This window comes from Mauremys mutica, chromosome 2 (assembly GCF_020497125.1).
Source record: "Mauremys mutica isolate MM-2020 ecotype Southern chromosome 2, ASM2049712v1, whole genome shotgun sequence".
In the NCBI taxonomy this organism is placed as follows: domain Eukaryota; kingdom Metazoa; phylum Chordata; order Testudines; family Geoemydidae; genus Mauremys; species Mauremys mutica.
In genome coordinates, this window is record NC_059073.1 from 136817014 (window position 1) to 136833825 (window position 16812).

Consider the following 16812-nt stretch of genomic DNA (forward strand, 5'->3'; position numbering starts at 1 on the left):
AATCTGATTTTGAAATAGCAAAATCCTCTGCAAAATAGAATTACTGTTCCCCAACCAGTTCTATATTAGCTGTCATGTTTCACCCTAGAGGTAAATGTACAGTAACTGCTAACAAAAATACTAATTAATGCCAAATTCAGTGATTGCTTCTGTGATCTGGACACCTATCCATGAGGAACTGGACTAGGACCTTCTAATTCATTTCACAAAGGTCACCTGTCATTTTGATTTTTTAGCATTCAAGGGAGAAAAGCAAAATGTATTTGAGCCCTGTTGCAATACAAATGTAAATGGCTCTTATTTACCTTGGACCAAAAAATGTCCTTTAAGACGCCTTGACATGGCTTAGATTGTGCAACACACAGTATGCACTGTGATAAGTGTCTTTATTTCCTCTCCTTGTCAGGCTGTTACCTTGATCAACATACCCAAGAAAGGTGCAAAAGTAAATCAGGGCTGTGGAAGTGATCTCTTGGGTTAGATTGGAAGGGAACAGAAGGGAATTCAGAGGATTGCCATTTGGACAGAATAAGAAATCAGGTCCTTCTAATGTCATACAATTTTAATACTGAAGGCTAGCATAATAAGTCATTCCATAAATCCATTATTAACTACCAGCAGGACAAATAAATTACACTATCAGCCCATTATCTATAGTTCAAGCTGAATTTTGCTTGGTAACATAACTGCAGAGTAGGTGACCTAAACAACAGGCATTCTGAGATAAGTTGAAGGAATTCAAAGCAGCGCCTGTAGCTGTGTATTCAGCTGCTGTTTTCTAACCCTATTTTCCACTTGAATGTGATTTTTTTAAACAAATCTACATATGTCCTCTGTAAACACTATTTCCCTGCAATCTATTGGGATTATTATGATATTTTGTGTTATCACTAAAGATGCATGCACGCGCACACACACACACAGACACACACATGCAAACCCCTGTATACACTATTTCTTAAGGGGGAATAAAGAACAGAATTTCCATGTAACTCTAGTATGGTTTAAAATTAAAGGTATTGGATTATGACATTTTGTCTCTCGTAGATATAATTGTAAAACTGTAAGCTCTTTATTTCTGTGTACAATAAAACACATCCATACAATTAAATCAAGGTTGAAAGTCTTTTGCCTAGAAGATTAATTTAAGCCTCTATGGATAAAAAAATGATCTTGAGAATACAATATACTGATGTGTTGACAGCACCTCAGCATATTTCAGTGAGCTGGTAATTCCCTTTCCGATGCCCATGCAGGGGATATCTATTTACACTAGAAACTTTTGCTGTATCTTTTGGCCATACAGGCCCAGATCCTCAAAGGTATTTAGCCATTACGGGAGTGAGGGGCCTAAACACCTCTGAGGATCTGGGCTGCTGTCTCTTGGCTTCTCTTTCCCATCAGTGGAGTCCACGTGTGCAAATGGGAAATCGCTGCCTAAGGCTGGGAGAGGCCCAACTCCTCCTTGGGCTGGTGATGGGCTCTTCCAAAGTGCCTGGCATGGCACCATGGTGGTGGGGACGAGGGAAGCCAGGGTAGGCTTGGCAGGGCTGGTGCAAGGATGTTTCACGCCCTAGGCGAAACTTCCACCTTGCGCCCCCGCCCCTGCCCTGAGGCGCTCCCCCCACTCCGCCCTGAGATGCACCCCCGCTCCAGCTCACCCCTGCTCCGTCTCCACCCCGAGCGCGCTCTCGCTGCTTCACTTCTCCCGCCTCCCAGGCTTGTGGTGCCTAAGCTGATTGGCGCCGCAAGCCTGGGAGGTGGGAGAAGTGAAGCAGCTCACCCCTGCCCCCCGTCCTCCCGGAGCACGCTGTGGCTGCTTCATTTGTCCCGCCTACCAGGCTTGCGGTGCCAATCAGCTTAGGCGCCACAAGCCTGGGAAGCGGGAGAAGTGAAACAGCCACGGGATGCTCGGGGAGGAGGCGGGGCAGGGGTGAGCTGGGGCGGGGAGTTCCCCTGCGTGCCGCCCCCCCCCTTACTTGCTGCAAGGGCCCTCCCCACGCTCCCCTGCCCCAGCTCCCTCTGCCTAAATGCCAGCGGCGACCGGGGTGGCCGAAGATCCGCCTGCCGCGGTCGCTGCTGAAGAAAATGGCGCCCCTCAAATCCTAGCACCCTAGGCGACTGCTTAGGTCGCCTAAATGGTTACACTGGCCCTGGGGCTTGGTAGTAGAGCCTGGGCAGCAGGGATGGGCTGGGTGCTGTGGGGAAGCAGGTGCAGGCTGGTTCTGTGAGCTGCTTAGGAACAGCAGGGGATGGTTTGGTCCCCACCTCCTGATAGGAAGAGGCCAGGGTGGCACAGTGTAGGGGCTGCAGTGGGAAATGGCCTGAGAGGTGAGCTCTACCTCTTGTATCTCCAGGGCCAGCTCTGATCAGCACAGGCCCCGCTGCCACCATGGCACCAGGCCCCAAATCAGCCCTGAGCACAAGGGCTGGACGGAGCCCACATGGGACCACCAGGGGGCGGGACTCGGGCCGGGCGGGAATGGGTTCGAGAGGGAGAGCATTCGGTGTGAGGGAGGCTGAGTCAGCTCAAGCCCAGGCTGGGGCTTAGCATTAGAGGATGGCGGGTGCCAACTGTGAGGCGGCACTGAGAGAGAACCTCTGAGGCAGCACGAGCCGGAACGGGGCACAGGGGCAGAGGGCCACATGCCCAGGTGAGCCCCTGGTCTTCGAAGCGCTGACGCTGCTCCAGGCCCTCAGGAAAGGGGGAGCCCAACGGGGAGAAGCGGCAGAAGGAGGCCGCCCCAGCACTCGGAGCCACCGGCAGCCGGCAGAACCGTGCAGGAACCCCCCCAACTGGGAGCATCAGGAAGGTTGGTGCCAGATGGAACAAGCGCCGCAGGCTGGACAGGGGGGCTCAGACCAGGCTCCCACATGGGGGCAGAGCTATGGGGCTGCAACTGAGGCAGGAAGGGGTGGAAGTGCCGCGCGGAGGGGTGTGGGAAGCAGTAAGAGGCGCCGCCTGAGAAAGAGGAGCGGGTGGCTGGGTTGTGAGGTGACAGGAGGGGCAAAGGCGAGGCTGGAGCGAGATGGCAGGAAGCAGCTGGGCTCTGGTGGGAAGCTCTGAGGTGGTAGGAGCCAGAGCGTGGGTTGGTAAAGAGCGATGCAGGGCACTGAGGCAGGAGACGCTGAGGTTGCTGCAGAGCGGGAAGGGACGATGCTGAGGGGGTAAGAGGAGGCTGGAGGCAAACCCAGAGAGGGGGTACGAGCGGAGGGAGGGGCTGGGCTTGAGGTGGGAAGCACTGAGGTAACTCGAGGAGGGAGGTGGGGAGTGTCTGATGGGGCACCAGAGGGCAGGGCTCCAGCCAGGCACAGAGAGTTCAGGGCACGAGGGGGGTTCACATTCAGGCGAGAAATGCCGATGTCACTGGAGGGGGTGAGGAAGGTGATTTGAGGCAGCAGGCTGGGCAAAGAGACCTGAGGCAGCATGAATTGGGGGATGGGGCTTGGGCTGAGGTGGGAAAGATCTGAGGTGACACCAGAGAAGGGGCTCAGGGCCAGGGCGGGAAAGGCTGAGGTGATGCCAGAGGAGGGGTCTGGGCGGGAAAGGCTGAGGTGATGCTGGAGGTCAGGAGGGCTCAGAGCCTGGGTGGGAAAGGCTGAGGTGACGGCGGAGGAGGGGCTCAGGGACTGGGTGGGAAAGGCTGAGGTGACGCCGGAGGAGGGGCTCAGAGCCAGGCTGTGAAAGGCTGAGGTGATGCCAGCGGCAGGGGCGGCTCTAGGTATTTTGCCGCCCCAAGCACGGCAGGCAGGCTGCCTTCGGCGGCTTGCCTGCGGGAGGTCCCCGGTCCTGCGGATTCCGCGGCACGCCTGTGGGAGGTCTGCCGAAGCCACGGGACCAGTGGCCCCTCCGCAGGCATGCCACCAAAGGTTACCTGCCTGCCTCCCTCGCGGCGACCAGCAGAGCGCCCCCGTGGCTTGCCGCCCCAGGCACGCGCTTGGCATGCTGGTGCCTGGAGCCGCCCCTGGCTGGAGGAGGGGCTCAGAGTCTGGGCGGGAAAGGCTGAGGTGATGCTGGAGGAGGAGCTCAGGATCTGGGTGGGAAAGGCTGAGGTGACACCAGAGGAAGACTCAGAGCCTGGACAGGAAAGGCTGAGGTGATAGGTGACGCCAGAGGAGGGCTCAGGGACTGAGTGGAAAAGGCTGAGGTGATGCTCGAGGAGGAGCTCAGGGTCTGGGCGGGAAACGCTGAGGTGACACTGGACAGGGGCGCTCAGAGCATGGACAGGAAAGGCTGAGGTGATGCCAGAGGAGGGCTCAGAGTCTGGGCGGGAAAGGCTGAGGTGATACTGGAGGGGGCTCAGGGTCTGGGCGGGAAAGGCTGAGGTGATTCTGGAGGAGGGGCTCAGGGACTGGGCGGGAAAGGCTGAGGTGGCACCAGAGAAGGGGCACAGGGTCTGGGCAGGAAAGGCTGAGGTGACATCAAAGAAGGGGCTCAGGGCTAGGGCAGGAAAGGCTGAGATGATGCCGAAGAAGGGTCATCTAAACACTGTGGAAATGCTCGTGTTTTTGACAATCTGCACTGATGTTAGAAAACATAAAATGTGTCAGTTCCAATGAGATTCTATGGATAATTAAATAAAAGAGCTTTATCCAATTAATGGTGCAATAAAAGGTTTTTCACAGAAATAATAATAAATGCACAACTGATTTTTGTTGGGAAAATTTGGGACTTGTTCTAATGTCTGTCTTCTACTATATCCATCTATTGCCAGCACTTCCAAACACAGGAAGAACAAAGCATCTGAGAAGTGTCCAAGAAAGAGGAGGAAGAAAAACAAGTCACTGAAGATGGAGGAGAAGTAAAGGGACTCTGGGGACAGTAACCTCCCTGTAATCAGGCCTCAGGTTGTGTAATTACACTGTACGGGCATCTCGAGCCTTTTAATACCTTGAGCAGCGTGACCGCCCTATAATCAGGGTCCAGGTCTGTGCTGTTTTATCCTTTTGACATTATGCTCCGTTAGCTGACTAGTGAGAGTGACTGCCCTGTAATCAGGGTGCAAGTCACCTCCCTCTCGCTTTTGAGGGAATTGAGCTCTTTGATAACTTGAGCAATGTGACCGACCTGTAACTAGGGTCTGGGTCTTTGCCGATTTGCTCATTTGGCATTACGCCTTGTTCTGGCCCTGTAGTCAGGATGACAACCCTGTAATCAGGGTGGAAGTCATATTCCTATTGCTTCTGGGGGATACTGAGCTCTTTGAAACCCTGAGCAGTTTGACTCACCTCCCTGTAATTCGGAGTCAGGTCTCTGCCCTCTTGCTGTTTTGGCATCATGCTCTGCTGATAATCTAGTCAGTGTGACCACCTGTAATTGGGGTGCATGTCACACCCATTCTGTAGTATGGGAAATACTTAGCCCTTTCATACCATGTGGAGCATGACCTCCCTGTAATTTGGGGACAGGTCTCTGCTATTTTGCTCCCTGGCTTTATGCACCTTTATCTTTCTAATCAGAGTGACCACCCTGTAATTAGGGTGCAGGTCGAATCCCTCTCATTTATCAGGGATTAGGGTTAGTTTAGGGCCCTTAGGAGCATGACCGCCCTGTAATCAGGGTTCAGGTCTAAAATTGTCTTCTGTGATTATGCTCCATAATTCATCTAGTCAGAGTGATCACCTTGTAATCAGGGGGAGAGTTACGTTTCCCTCACTTATGGGAGTTACTGATATCTTTCTTACTTGAGCCGTGTGATCTCCCTGTAACTAGGGTTCATGTCTCTGTCCTTTGCTTATCTGGGATTGTGTCCTGTTCTCAGCCTGGTCAGTATGACTGCCCTGTAATTAGGGTGCAGGTCATGTGCCTCTTATTTAGGCAAGACTAGGTTTCCCTTAGTGATTTGGGCTCAGTGACCACCCTGTAAGAAGGGTTCAGGTCTCCTCCTTTTTTCTTTCTTGTGATGTATTTTCCATTAATGAATTAGCCCGAGGGACCACCCTGTAAGAAGGGTTCAGGTCCTTTCCCCTTTGGGTTGTTGGGCTAGTCACTTGGACCCCACCCTGTAATCAGGGTGCAGGTCTTGTCCCTTTTCCCTTTGTTTTTTTGAGGGGAGGAAGATTGGTCGAGTTTAACACTGTGGGTCGAGTGACCTGTTGCCATGAGCTCTCTTTCTGTTCTGGGAAGTCCCCCTTTGTTTTGTTCGGATGTGTTTGCGAGAGCACGTGATACAAGTGGGTGTGCAAGCTTTTTAATTTTTAGCTATTTATTTTTATTTTTTTAAGTTAAATCGCTGCAGCGCTTTTTCTTTACTCTTCTCAGAATTGGAAAAAGAGCTCAAAGTGTATTAATGTATTTATCCTCCTCCTCCCCACAAAAGGAAAGAGTAAGGGCTCTGATGTCATCTTTTAGCGCCTTGGACAGTGTGACCGCCCTGTAAACAGGGATCTAGTCTCTTCCCTTCGGCTCTGTTTAGGTAGAGCTCCTTTTAGTGGGCTGATGGCAATGACTGGCCTTTAAGGAGGACAATTTAGGTCACATGTCTGTGACTCACAGGTAGTGCAGTATCCCTTAGTACTTGGGCAGCATAACCACCCTGTATCCAGGGTTCAGGTCTCTGCCCTTTATTCTTTTGCCACTATTCTACTTCAGCCAGTTGGTATGAGTTCTGGCCCTGTAATTAGGGGAGAGTTTGTGTCCCTCTGGCTTCTGGGGGATATTGAGTTCTGTGGAGCCCTGAGCAGTGTGACCACCCTGTAACTAGGGTCCAGATCTTTGCTCACTTGCTCGTTTGGCATTACGCCGTGCATGTCACAAGTATCCACAGAATGGGACATATTGAGCCCTTTGGTACTGTGAGGAGCTTGACCTTCCTGTAATTCAGGTTACAGTCTCTGCTATTTGGCTAATCCCAGTGACCACCCTGTAATCAGGGTACAGGTTGCATCTCTCTTTTGAAATCTGGTGGATTAGAACCATGGGCAGCTTGACCTCTCTGTAATTAAGGTTTGGTCTCCGAGGCCTTTTGGGTCTCTTGGCATTGTGCTTTCTTCACAGCCTGAGGCGAGTGACCGCCCTGTAATCAGGGAATCTGGTCTTGGCTCTCTGGTGTCTTGGCACTAGGCCAAGTGAGCCAACTGGTCTGAATGAGCACCCTGTAAACAGGGTACAGGTCTCATCAGATACTATTTATGGTGCCCAATGAACCTGTGTCCAGAGTCCTGGCCCTTCGCACTGCGCGTCCAACTTGCCTGGAATTCTGCAGCCAAGTCTCCTGCTTTCTTCCTCGCGTACTGTTCTCTTGGAGACCCGAAATCCTGCTCACGTTGCAGGTAAACTGAGAAAGGGAGGGTGTTGTGGCACTTTGGGACTAAGTCAATCCCGGCAGTATACCTCCTGACATAGATTTTGGAATACTTGTCAATTAATTCCATACTGCCCTTAATCATACTGAAGTTGCTCTTCATTTTGTATGGAGACTGCCTGGTGTAATAGTTGTCAAGGGGAAACCTGGAGATTGCGGCTCTGGAGTCAGATGGGTCTGGTCCTTTTCTCACCCAGTGGGGCTGAGGAGGAGGGGAGAGTCCTTATGGAAGTGTCTGAGGACTGCATCTAGGAGCTGAATATCCAGGCTGTCTGCAGACCTGGAAAACCACACAGGATCCGTAGTTTACTCTCAGTTTGCATTTGAGACGTGGAGTTGTCATAAGTGCATCTGAGTTGCACTCTCCTGTGTGCTCTCTCTGTTTCAGGCAGCTCCAAGCACAAGTGGACAAGAAGGAAGTGTCAGGAATGTCAAGCAAAGAAGAGGAAAGAGGACAAGTCACTGAAGATGGATAAGAAGGAAAGGGACTCTGGGCACAGTAACCTCCCTGTAATCAGATCTCAGGTCATGTAATTACACTGTACGGGCATCTCGAGCCTTTTAATACCTTGAGCAGCGTGACCGCCCTGTAAGCAGCGTCCAGGTCTGTACTGTTTTGTCCTTTTGACATTAGGCTCCGTTAGATGACTATTGAGAGTGACTGCCCTGTAATCAGGGTGCAAGTCACCTCTTCCTTGCTTTCGAGGGAATTGAACTCTTTAGTAACTTTGAGAATGTGACCGCCCTGTAATCAGGGTCCAGGTTTGTGCTACTTTATCCTTTTGACATTATGCTCCATTAGCTGGCTAGTGAGAGTGACTGCCCTGTAATCAGGGTTCAAGTCTCCGCCCCCTCATTTTCGAGGGACATTGAGCTCTTTGGTAACTTGAGCATGTGACTGCCCTGTAACTAGGGGTCCAGGTCTGTGCTGTTTTGTCCTTTTGACATTATGCTCGGTTAGCTGACTAGTGAGAGTGACTGCCCTGTAATCAGGGTGCAAGTCACCCCCTTCCCTCGCTTTCGAGGGACATTGAGCCCTTTGGTAACTTGAGCAATGTGACCATCCTGTAACTAGGGTCCAGGTCTTTGCCCACTTGCTTGTTTGGCATTACGCTGTGCTCCGGCCCACTTGTCAGCGTGACAACCCTGTAATCAGGGTGCATGTCACAAGTATCCACAGAATGGGAAATATTGAGCCCTTTGATACTTTGAGGAGCTTGACCTTCCTGTAATTCAGGTTACGGTCTCTGCTATTTGGCTAATCAAAGTGACCACCCTGTAATCAGGGTACAGGTTGCATCTCTCTTTTGAAATCTGGTGGATTAGAACCATGGGCAGCTTGACCTCCCTGTAATTAGGGTTTGGTCTCTGAGGCCCTTTGGGTCTCTTGGCATTGTGCTTTCTTCACAGCCTGAGGCGAGTGACCGCCCTGTAATCAGGGAATCTGGTCTTGGCCCTCTGGTCTCTTGGCACTAGGCCAAGTGAGCCAACTGATCTGAATGAGCACCCTGTAAACAGGGTACAGGTCTCATCAGACACTATTTATGGTGCCCCCATGAAACTGTGTCCAGAGTCCTGGCCCTTCACACCGCGCTTCCAACTTGCCTGGAATTCTGCAGCCGAGTCTCCTGCTTTCTTCCTCACGTACTGTGCTCTTGGAGACCCGAAATCCTGCTCCCGTTGCAGGTAAGATGAGAAAGGGAGGGTCCTGTGGCACTTTGGGACTAAGTCAATCCCGGCAGTATACCTCCTGACATAGATTTTGGAATACTTGTCAATTAATTCCATACTGCCCTTAATCATCCAGTTGCTCTTCATTTTGTATGGAGACTGCCTGGTGTAATAGTTGTCAAGGGGAAACCTGGAGATTGTGGCTCTGGAGTCAGATGGGTCTGGCACTTTTCTCACCCAGTGGGGCTGAGGAGGAGGGGAGAGTCCTTATGGAAGTGTCTGAGGACTGCATCTAGGAGCTGAATATCCAGGCTGTCTGCAGACCTGGAAAACCACACTGTATCCATAGTTTACTCTCAGTTTGCATTTGGGACGTGGAGTTGTCATAAGTGCATTTGAGTTACACTCTCCTGTGTGCTCTCTCTGTTTCAGGCAGCTCCAAGCACAAGTGGACAAGAAGGAAGTGTCAGGAATGTCAAGCAAAGAAGAAGAAAGAGGACAAGTCACTGAAGATGGAGAAGAAGGAAAAGGACTCTGGGCACAGTAACCTCCCTGTAATCAGATCTCAGGTCATGTAATTACACTGTACGGGCATCTCGAGCCTTTTAATACCTTGAGCAGCGTGACCGCCCTGTAATCAGGGTCCAGGTCTGTGCTGTTTTATCCTTTTGACATTAGGCTCCGTTAGCTGACTAGTGAGAGTGACTGCCCTGTAATCAGGGTGCAAGTCACCCCCCCCCTTGCTTTCGAGGGACATTGAGCTCTTTGGTAACTTGAGCAAAGTGACCGCCCTGTAACTAGAGTCCGGGTCTCTGCCCACTTGCTCGTTTGGCATTACGCCGTGCTCTGGCCCACTACTCAGGATGACAACCCTGTAATCAGGGTGGAAGTCATATTCCTATTGCTTCTGGGGGATACTGAGCTCTTTGGAACCCTGAGCAGTTTGACTCACCTCCCTGTAATTCGGAGTCAGGTCTCTGCCCTCTTGCTGTTTTGGCATCATGCTCTGCTGATAATCTAGTCAGTGTGACCACCTGTAATTGGGGTGCATGTCACACCCATTCTGTAGTATGGGAAATACTTAGCCCTTTCATACCGTGCGGAGCGTGACCTCCCTGTAATTTGGGGACAGGTCTCTGCTATTTTGCTCCCTGGCTTTATGCACCTTTATCTTTCTAATCCTGTAATTAGGGTGCAGGTCGAATCCCTCTCATTTATCAGGGATTAGGGTTAGTTTAGGGCCCTTAGGAGCGTGACCGCCCTGTAATCAGGGTTCAGGTCTAAAATTGTCTTCTGTGATTATGCTCCATAATTCATCTAGTCAGAGTGATCACCTTGTAATCAGGGGGAGAGTTACGTTTCCCTCACTTATGGGAGTTACTGATATCTTTCTTACTTGAGCCGTGTGACCTCCCTGTAACTAGGGTTCATGTCTCTGTCCTTTGCTTATCTGGGATTGTGTCCTGTTCTCAGCCTGGTCAGTATGACTGCCCGGTAATTTGGGTGCAGGTCATGTGCCTCTTATTTAGGCAAGACTAGGTTTCCCTTAGTGATTTGGGCTCAGTGACCACCCTGTAAGAAGGGTTCAGGTCTCCTCCTTTTTTCTTTCTTGTGATGTATTTTCCATTGATGAGTTAGCCCGAGGGACCACCCTGTAAGAAGGGTTCAGGTCCTTTCACCTTAGGGTTGTTGGGCTAGTCACTTGGACCGCACCCTGTAATCAGGGTGCAGGTCTTGTCCCTTTTCCCTTTAGTTTTTTGAGGGGAGGAAGATTGGTCGAGTTTAACACTGTGGGTCGAGTGACCTGTTGCCATGAGCTCTCTTTCTGTTCTGGGAAGTCCCCCTTTGTTTTGTTCGGATGTGTTTGCGAGAGCACGTGATACAAGTGGGTGTGCAAGCTTTTTAATTTTTAGCTATTTATTTTTATTTTTTTAAGTTAAATCGCTGCAGCGCTTTTTCTTTACTCTTCTCAGAATTGGAAAAAGAGCTCAAAGTGTATTAATGTATTTATCCTCCTCCTCCCCACAAAAGGAAAGAGTAAGGGCTCTGATGTCATCTTTTAGCGCCTTGGACAGTGTGACCGCCCTGTAAACAGGGATCTGGTCTCTTCCCTTCGGCTCTGTTTAGGTAGAGCTCCTTTTAGTGGGCTGATGGCAATGACTGGCCTTTAAGGAGGACAATTTAGGTCACATGTCTGTGACTCACAGGTAGTGCAGTATCCCTTAGTACTTGGGCAGCATAACCACCCTGTATCCAGGGTTCAGGTCTCTGCCCTTTATTCTTTTGCCACTATTCTACTTCAGCCAGTTGGTATGAGTTCTGGCCCTGTAATTAGGGGAGAGTTTGTGTCCCTCTGGCTTCTGGGGGATATTGAGTTCTGTGGAGCCCTGAGCAGTGTGACCACCCTGTAACTAGGGTCCAGATCTTTGCTCACTTGCTCATTTGGCATTACGCCGTGCATGTCACAAGTATCCACAGAATGGGACATATTGAGCCCTTTGGTACTGTGAGGAGCTTGACTTTCCTGTAATTCAGGTTACAGTCTCTGCTATTTGGCTAATCCCAGTGACCACCCTGTAATCAGGGTACAGGTTGCATCTCTATTTTGAAATCTGGTGGATTAGAACCATGGGCAGCTTGACCTCCCTGTAATTAAGATTTGGTCTCCGAGGCCTTTTGGGTCTCTTGGCATTGTGCTTTCTTCACAGCCTGAGGCGAGTGACCGCCCTGTAATCAGGGAATCTGGTCTTGGCTCTCTGGTGTCTTGGCACTAGGCCAAGTGAGCCAACTGGTCTGAATGAGCACCCTGTAAACAGGGTACAGGTCTCATCAGACACTATTTATGGTGCCCAATGAACCTGTGTCCAGAGTCCTGGCCCTTCGCACTGCGCTTCCAACTTGCCTGGAATTCTGCAGCCAAGTCTCCTGCTTTCTTCCTCGCGTACTGTTCTCTTGGAGACCCGACATCCTGCTCCCGTTGCAGGTAAGCTGAGAAAGGGAGGGTCCTGTGGCACTTTGGGACTAAGTCAATCCCGGCAGTATACCTCCTGACATAGATTTTGGAATACTTGTCAATTAATTCCATACTGCCCTTAATCATACTGAAGTTGCTCTTCATTTTGTATGGAGACTGCCTGGTGTAATAGTTGTCAAGGGGAAACCTGGAGATTGTGGCTCTGGAGTCAGATGGGTCTGGTCCTTTTCTCACCCAGTGGGGCTGAGGAGGAGGGGAGAGTCCTTATGGAAGTGTCTGAGGACTGCATCTAGGAGCTGAATATCCAGGCTGTCTGCAGACCTGGAAAACCACACAGGATCCGTAGTTTACTCTCAGTTTGCATTTGGGATGTGGAGTTGTCATAAGTGCATCTGAGTTACACTCTCCTGTGTGCTCTCTCTGTTTCAGGCAGCTCCAAGCACAAGTGGACAAGAAGGAAGTGTCAGGAATGTCAAGCAAAGAAGAAGAAAGAGGACAAGTCACTGAAGATGGAGAAGAAGGAAAAGGACTCTGGGCACAGTAACCTCCCTGTAATCAGATCTCAGGTCATGTAATGACACTGAATGGGAATTTCGAGCCTTTTAATACTTTGAGCAGCGTGACCGCCCTGTAAGCGGGGTCCAGGTCTGTGCTGTTTTGTTCTTTTGACATTGGGCTCCGTTAGCTGGCTAGTGAGAGTGACTGCCCTGTAACCAGGGTGGAAGACACCCCCCACTCCTCGCTTTTGAGGGACATTGTGCTCTTTGTAACTTGAGTAATGTGACCACCCTGTAACTAGGGTTCAGGTCTTTGCCCACTTGCTCATATGGCATTATGCCGTGCTCCGGCCCACTAGTCAGCTTGACAGCACTATAATTACGGTGCATGTCTCAAGTATCTGTAAAATGGGACATATTGTGCCCTTTGGTACTTTGAGGAGCTTGACCTTCCTGTAATTCAGGTTACGGTCTCTGCTATTTGGCTAATCCCAGTGACCACCCTGTAATCAGGGTACAGGTTGCATCTCTCTTTTGAAATCTGGTGGATTGGAACCATGGGCAGCTTGACCTCCCTGTAATTAGGGTTTGGTCTCTGAGGCCCTTTGGGTCTCTTGGCATTGTGCTTTCTTCACAGCCTGAGGCGAGTGACCGTCCTGTAATCTGGGAATCTGGTCTTGGCCCTCTGGTCTCTTGGCTCTAGGCCAAGTGAGCCAACTGGTCTGCATGAGCACCCTGTAAACAGGGTACAGGTCTCATCAGACACTATTTATGGTGCCCCCATGAAACTATGTCCAGAGTCCTGGCCCTTCACACTGCGCTTCCAACTTGCCTGGAATTCTGCAGCCAAGTCTCCTGCTTTCTTCCTCCTGTACTGTGTCCAGAGTCCTGGCCCTTCACACTGCACTTCCAGCTTGCTGGAATTGTGCATCCAAGTTTTTTGCCCTGCTTACCTTGATCTTGGCCACCCGTCATCCTGCTGCTGTTACTGGTAAGCTGTGAAAGAAAGGGTTGTGTGGAACTTTTGTAATAAATCTTTTTGTACAGTTTTCCTTTTTCTGTTAATTTTGATATTAATGTTTGCTAATTCTGTGTTGCTGTCAGTCATCTAATTCCTGATGATTTTGTATGAAGAGTTTTGAACTTCTTGGTGCAGTAGTCATCAAGTAATTTGGAGAATTTGGCTTTTAGATAGGATTTATTTTGTAACATTCCTGTTCCTTTTTGCTTTCTGTGTATTGTGCTAATTTAGGGAGTCAGCTAGATTTACTTTTCTTAAAATACATATTTAGTCACTTTTAGTTATTCTCCTTTTACATTTGAGGCTTGCTCTCTGCAAATATACATTTTTATTTGTTAATCTGTACATCTGTCCACTTTATTGGTGCATTCCAGAGTTTGAAATGAATACCAGTAATTTGAAAATCAATCTTTTATTTCAATAACTGAATCAGTATTTTTGTCTACTTCTTTTTTAATTTTATTTTGTACTGTCTTTAAACATTTAACATGTTTCTGTTATTTTTATCTAGAATTTCAAATGGCATTGCAAGTCTGCTATAACTGTCTTGCATACTCTTAAATCCTCTTAAGAGAATTGGACAAAACAGAACCAACCAACTTAAAAACAAGAAAAGAGATGCTAACCACCTGTGAAGAACAAGAAAGGAAACAAATTCTGAGAGCAAAGTATAGTTGTGTGATCTATTTCAAAGGTAAATCATACTATAAATTCACATAACGAATATAAATTCATCTAATGTAGTTCATTAATAGATTTCCTTAAGCAATATTAAATATTTATTTGCAACTTAATTAACATGGCTTTAAAATAATATTTTTGTTTGCTCTTCAGGTTTATACCATGTCCAGCACCACAGTATATATATGCATTGGAAGGATAAATTGAACAATGTGACTAGTATCTGTTACCTTTTGAATGCTGATTAATGTTAATAGACAGTATATAACAAACTCTGAAGCTCAGTTACTTGTGGCTTCACAAAACTGAAGAGTGGCAAACAGTTTCCTTCTATAACCTTTCAATTCAGTAACTACCTCTGCCACATGAGAACTGATATGTCATCTTATTTTATAATTATGTATGTCCTTTCAAATTGTCTTTTCTGAGTCCATAAAGCATGCTTTGTGCATCATACTTTCATATTCTGGTAGAAAAGCAGGATGTATCTTTTTTATTTAATTCAAAAACTTAATCTTTACTAGGCTTTCATGACATTGCTTGATGATTTGGGTTTCTGTTTAGCAAGTAGTCAAACTTACTTTCTTAAAGTCTCTGTTGGCTACAGAAGAAAAGTTATTTGAAAATGATAGAAGAAAACTGAGATGTTGGGTGCGAGTGGCCACCCTGAAGAGTGTTGGAAGACCTTTTCCAGTAGGCACACTATTAATATTTCTCCCAGTTCATAAGAAAGCCCATTTTTATACCAAAATAGTACCATAGTTATGATGCCATATGGAATTTAACTAAGTTTCTATCTATCACCAATTAGAAATTGTCAATAGAACTGGTTATTTGCATCTAAATTGATTTCATGTACCTATGTAACCAAGTATTTAAAATATGTTTTACCAGGTGACTACCCGATTTTATGTAAAATAGTTATACACATCTTAGAAGATGTGCTCTTTTGACTTAAGTGTGTGACTTTTATATAGTTGGGCAACTAATGCTTTATGTACTTTTTGTTTTTACTAACAAGTTTGTCACTAGGCACCAAGGAATAATTGTGAATCTGTAATGCAGATCACACAAGCACTATAGGATCATAGCTTACTATTATTAAAAATCAATAATAATTTCCTACTGGAAGTACAAAGATGTAACTGAAGGGAAGGCATGTGTTTGTATTCTCCACTCATCCTCAATTCCCCCCCACCCCCAATTCAAAAATAGTTCAGGTGGAAAGATTAACATTTACTCCAGGTAACACCTACCTTAATATTTTAAAACTCTGTATCTCTTACACATGCTAAAAACAAGCAAACAAAATTAAATGTTCTGGAAACTGGCAGTTACTCCCTCAACTTCACAACTTTCAAACACCTACTCTACTTCAACGGTCACACGAACCAAACTGTACCACACATGCAATTTGAACTTAGCACCTATTGTGTCAGAACAGTTAGAGTATATTTTGGTAGTTGTGTATATTGATGTACATGGTAATAGTGGTGTTTTAATGGGTTTTTATGCTTAGTGAATTAAGAGGATGTTCGAGGATGACGATGTGGATGTTTTATTTAGGTATTTTTCTGTTAAGTTAGTATTCGTGTAGAGGTGAAGTATTTTGTGGTGATGACTGTTTTTCAGGTATTGGTTTAGTGTGAATTGTTGAAAAATTTAGATGGTTTTTGCATATGTACATTGTTAGATGTACTTAGAGGGCAAAGTTGAGGTTGCCTGTTTGGTGCAATTTTATTGGTGTGAAAGTTAATTTAGAGTATGTGTTTGAAAACCCTGAGGTTTGAATTTTAAGCTGTACAGGGATCCAGTACCCGTTTCAGTTCTTACTGTCATTCTGAATTCCAAAATCTGGGATGAAGATGACCTGGCAGAATAAAGATATCTCCAGAGACTTTCAAGAGTTTAGCATTTCTGCAGCTTCATGGAATTCCTTAAACCTTATTGAGCTTTACAAAGTGTAATAATTGTGGGAAACTTCTACTTCTGCCAGTTAAGTGTTGAACAATGACCTATATTAAGAGATTTATACTGACAGTTAATTCTGTTCTGTACTAAGATGATTTTGCTAATATTTCCACTTTATGATGTGTGAAATGAATTAACTAGGTTTGACTATACCTACTTGACAAAAGTTGGAATACTTCATGTTTTATTCATAGATTTAACTTTGACTGTCATATCACCTTACTTTGCTTTCTATAACTCCTTATTTAATTTATTAATATTTATGTAATTCAATTAATAAAACATAAATTCAGGTATGGTCTCAGTTCTGTCTTTGGCTAAATAAAAAGGAATCTGGTAAACTGGTGAAGAATTTTTGTATCATTAATTTTAATTTAATCATCATCTTTTTACCCTTTTTTGTGTGGTCATTGGAAGTAACTATCTTATAATGTTGCAAGTTTCATTTTCCTCTTGCATCACGCGTTTTTTGGCAGACAGCAGTATGGTCCTCTGGCAAGGTCCTCGGCGCTGTTTGCAACATTCCAGTTCAGAATTTATTCATTTTTTAAAGTTGATTAATATTTTTATATTTAATTTAATCTCATGTTTCTCAGAAATTAATTTTTACAGTGTACAAAATTGTTAATATGCTGCTACATGTGAGGAAGTGTGGTCTAGTGGTTTAAAGTACTGGTTTGGGATTCAGGAGAC

General features: G+C 47.0%; 1 protein-coding gene and 1 long non-coding RNA gene across 2 annotated transcripts in view; one reads left to right on the forward strand and one right to left on the reverse strand.

The window, feature by feature from the left end:
- The window catches only part of LOC123365325 (leucine-rich repeat LGI family member 3-like), a 34556-nt gene extending 31823 nt beyond the window's left edge, over window positions 1-2733 (reverse strand). The window contains exon 1 of the mRNA XM_045008081.1: window positions 2600-2733. The gene's annotated coding sequence lies outside the window, so the exon portion shown is untranslated. The remainder of the gene's footprint in view (window positions 1-2599) is intronic.
- Window positions 2734-9417: 6684 nt separating this feature from the next.
- On the forward strand, window positions 9418-16379 carry LOC123362620. The gene is made up of 4 exons (XR_006576501.1): window positions 9418-11958; window positions 12379-13437; window positions 13979-14161; window positions 14302-16379. It is a non-coding gene; the product is annotated as an uncharacterized LOC123362620 (long non-coding RNA).
- Window positions 16380-16812: the final 433 nt, after the last annotated feature.